The 4777-nt window shown below is 38.4% G+C and overlaps 1 pseudogene; it reads right to left on the bottom strand.

The window, feature by feature from the left end:
* Positions 1-321: 321 nt before the first annotated feature.
* Positions 322-1342, bottom strand: LOC101357566 (protein SERAC1 pseudogene; annotated as a pseudogene).
* Between the last annotated feature and the right edge of the window lie 3435 nt (positions 1343-4777).

Here is a 4777-nt window from a genome sequence, read left to right as displayed (position 1 = left end):
CTAGTTAGTGATTTTCCTTCTCCATCCCTCCCCTCCCACATAACCGTCAAAGATCTTTTTTTTTTCTGTGTGTAAACCTTTGTTTGAGTTTTATAATAGTGGTCTCATACAATAATTTGTCCTTTTGTGGTTGACTTATTTCGCTCAGCATAACGCCCTCCAGATTCATCATGTGTGAGATGGTTTGCAGATTCCTCGTTGTTCTTAATTGTTGTGTAGTAGGCAGAGTCTTAACTCTACTGAAAATTTAATGTACTGTGAGGGCTGGAGATGGAAGAGGGACAACCAAGGACTGAACCAAATGCCCAGTATATAAACGGGTTACCTGAGTAAACTATTTATTGCAGGGTGAAGATGTTAGTTCAGAGCCATATTCCCAATGACAAGCATTATATTTCTCTGTACTTTTGGGCAGTCCCTGTAAAGCTGGTACAGCCTCTGAAACAGCTGCAGACCTCCATTTGCTTCAATTTTATCACAGTGTGTGGGTATCTCAGGATGTTTTACTATAGCTTCTAAACAGAACATTTCTACTGTAGCTGAAGGAACTTTTCCAAAACTTTCAGCGTAAGGAAGTCCATTTCCTCCACAACACCATAAACCACCCTTCTGAGCAGCCAGGCTCTGACTGCTTTCGCTCAGTCAAAGACGTAAAATACTGGATACATTCGTCCACCTCTGTTTGTGGCAGAGAAGCCAGCAAGTGCCTGAGCTCCTCTCAATGGAGAAATCTCCTTTTAATGATGGCAAAGGAGGTGGTGGGAGAAAAAAGTAAAGATCACTCTCTTTGCCTCGTGCCAAACCAATCAGAGTTCTCATATCTCAGGCTTGAGTGATTATTCTATACTGGTAATTGTGCCAGTGGTGTGTCTGGGACATTTTCTGCACGGCTTGCAGCTGCGCTGCCTTATCGGCCAGCACGCCTTTCCTCAGGAGCAGCCACACCGCACACTCGTGGTCTTCGATGTCCACTGTGCTAAAGGTGTCAGCAAATGGATTCTGTAATATCTTGGCTGATGTTGCCAATACTTTTCTTACTGCTTTATGAAATTCTTTTCTTGCCTGGTAGGTGACTCCATGATTTTCTCTGTTATCTAAAGACACTGTATTCACATATATGTATGACTTCATTTTTTTCTTTTTCTACCACTTGAGTATCTAGTGTCAAAGACTTCTTCAGGGCCAGAACTTCATATGTGAAAAATAAAGAACCTCCTAGAATAAGGGAGCCAGTAAACTTTACAATGTTTCGGATCTCTCTCCAGTACGTGCTGCTTTTCAGCGAGGGAGGAGAGGTTGTCATTCTTCTGCAACAGATCACACAGTAAGCAGCCACGGGCATTCATTATGCGGTTTATACACCTATCCGTATTCAACCTGTTCAATCGCAGGGTCAGAGGGCCAACGAGCAGCCGCGGTCAGAAGCTCAGATCTGGGGGACGGGGCTCCTCGTTGTCACCATCTTTTCGTGACTACGAGCCCAGGTTCACGCGCCGAGGGGTGCCCTTGACTGGGCCTCGGTGGGAACCAGGAGAGGCCAGGCCCTGAGAACCGGGTCCACCCACAGTCGGGGCAGGGCCAGGCGGGCAACGTGCCCCTCACGGCCCCCGATTGCCAAGCCACCAGGCTGCCCTGCCTTGCCCGCCACTGCCTGCGACCCCGAACCCTTTTCCTCTCCTACCGGCTGGTGCCTAAACCTTTTCTTAAGTTCCTATAATAGTGGTCTCAGACAATACTTGTCCTTTTGCGACTGACTCATTTCACTCAGCATAATGCCTTCCAGATTCATCCAAGTTATGAGATGTTTCGAGGACTTGTCATTGTTCTTTATCATTGTGTAGTATTCTGTTGTGTGACTATACCATAATTGGTTTATCCATTCACCTGCTGATGGGCACCTAGGTTGTTTCCATCTTTTTGCTATTGTGAACAGTGCTGCAATGAACATGGGTGTGCATATATCAATTCATATGATAGCTCTTATTTCTCTAGGATATATTCCAAGGAGCGGGATTGCTGAATTGTGTGGTACTTCTATTTCTAGCTTTTTAAGGAAGTGCAAATCAATTTCCAAAGTGGTTGTACCATTTCACATTCCCACCAGCAGTGTATAAGTGTTCCAGTCTCTCCACAACCTCTCCAATATTTATTATTTTGTGTTTTTTGTATTAATGCTAGCCTTGTTGGGGTGAGATGGTATCTTATTGTAGTTTTGATTTGTATTTCTCTAATGGCTAATGATTGTGAGCATTTCCTCATGTATCTGTTAGCCACCTGAATATCTTCTTTGGTGAAGTGCCTGTTCATATCCATTGCCCATTTTTTAATTGGGTTATTTATCTTTTTGTTGTTTAGATTTTGCAGTATCTTATAGATTTTAGAGATTAGACACTGATTGGATTTGTCGTAGCCAAACATTCTTTCCCAGTCTGTAGGTTATCTTTGTACTCTTTTGGTGAAGTCTTCTGATGAGCGTAAGTGTTTGATTTTCAGGAGCTTCCAGTTATCTAGTTTCTCTTCTGGTGTTTGTGCATTGTTAGTAACGTTTTGTATTCTGTTCATGCCATGTATTAGGGCTCCTAGCATTGTCCATAGTTTTTCTTCCATGCTGTTTATCATTTTAGATTTTATATTTAAGTCTTTGATCCATTTTGAGTTAGTTTTTGTGCATGGTGTGAGGTATGGGTCTTGTTTCAGTTTTTTGCTGATGGATATCCAGTTATGCCAGCACCATTTGTTAAAGAGACTGTCTTTTTCCCAATTAATGGACTTTGGGCCTTTGTTAAATATCAGCCGCTCATAGGTGGATGAATTTACCCCTGGATTCTCAATTCTGTTCCATTGGTCTATGTATCTGTTGTTGTACCAGTACCAGGCTGTTTTGACTACCATGGTGGTATAATAGGTTCTAAAATCAGGTAGTATGAGGCCTCCCACTTTGTTCTTCTTGAGTAATGCTTTACCTATTTGGTGCCTCTTCCCTTTCCATATGAAGTTGGTGATTTGTTTCTCTATCTCATTAAAAAATGCCATTGGCATTTGGATCGAGATTGCATTGTATCTGTAGATGGCTTTGGGTAGAATAGACGTTTTCACAATGTTGAGTTTTCCTATCCATGAGCAAGGTATGTTTTTCCACTGATGTAGGTCTCTTTTGGTTTCTCGCAGTAGTGCAAGGACAGACTCTTGAAACAAGCAAGAAAGTGACTGATCACATACAAGGAATCCAATAAGATCAATACCTGACTTCTCTTCTGAAACCAACGAGTCCAGAAAGTAGCAGGATGGCATATTCAGAGTGTTGAAAGAGGCTGTCAATTAATAATTCCATATCCAACAAATCTACCCATCAAAAATGAAAGAAAAATTATAACATTCCCAGATAAAGACTAAGAGAAATTGTTGCCAGCAGACCTGTCCTATAAGACATACTTAATGGAATACTTCAAATTGAAATGAAAAACGTTAGACAGTAATTTGATCCACATGAATAAATAAAAAACTCTAGTGAAGGTAACTACTTTGGTAAATATAAAAGACAATATAAATGCATTATGTATTTATAATACCCTTCTCCCATCTCATAGGGTCTCTTTGAGTTGGAATCGACTCAACGGCAATGGGTTTTTTATTTTATTCATTTATTTATTTTCATATCTGATTTAAAAGACAACTCCATAAAGAAACAATTATAAAAATGTGTTGATAGGCTTATGATGTATAAATATGTAATTTTCATGACAGTAATGGCACAGAGGAGCCAGGAGGGAATGAAACTATATTGGAGCTTTTTTTAAAATTCTGTTGAATTTAAGTTTGTTTCAATCCAAGCTAGATTATGATGAACCAACTTGTTAATTGTGATCCCCAAGGCATCCACAAAGAAAATAATTAAAATATATATATAGTAAAAGAAATAGCAAGGAAATTAAAATAATACATCAGAAAATATCTGGTTAACACAAAAAGGTAATAATAGAGAAGAAAAGAACAAAATAGTCATGACACATAGAAAACAAATAGCAAAATGCAAAATGGCAGACCTAAATCCTACTTTATCACTAATTACATTGATAGTAAATAGTTTGAATCCTCTGATCAATAAGTAGAATGGATTAAAAAATATGATTCAGCTATATGCTGTCTACAAAAGACACACCAGATTAAAAGCAAAAGGAAGGAAAATACATATCATGCAATCAGTAATCAAAGGAGAGTTGGAGAAGCTATGCAAATATCAGACAAAACAGTCTTTAGGACCAAAATTGTTATTAGAGACAAAGAAGGACATTTTTTAATAGTAAAAGGAGCAATCCATCAAGAAGACATAGCAATTAAAAATACATGTATCTAACAATAGAAACACAAAATACATGAACAAAAACTAACAGAATTGAACAGAGAAATAAACAACTCAACAAGAAGAGTTGGATCCTTTCAATAATGCATAGAACATAGACAGAAGATCAAAAAGAAAACAGAAGACTTGAACAAACCTATAACCAACATACTTCTATAGCATAATACCTACTATTCTTATGTGAACATGGAACCTTCTCCAGGGTAGACCATATGTTAGATCACAAAACAAGTCTCAATAACTTTAAAAGGATTAATTCATACAAATTATGTTCTCAAGCACAATTAAAAATTAAAATCAGTAATAGAAGTACATTTGAGAAAGTCACAAGTGTGTGGAAATTAAAAAATACACCCATAAATAACGCGATTGGTTCAATTAGAAAATATTTTGAGATGAATGAAAGTGAAAATACAA

This window comes from Trichechus manatus, unplaced genomic scaffold (genome assembly GCF_000243295.1).
Source record: "Trichechus manatus latirostris isolate Lorelei unplaced genomic scaffold, TriManLat1.0 scaffold00058, whole genome shotgun sequence".
NCBI classification, from domain to species: Eukaryota; Metazoa; Chordata; class Mammalia; order Sirenia; family Trichechidae; genus Trichechus; species Trichechus manatus.
This window is presented reverse-complemented; position numbering and strand designations above follow the sequence as displayed.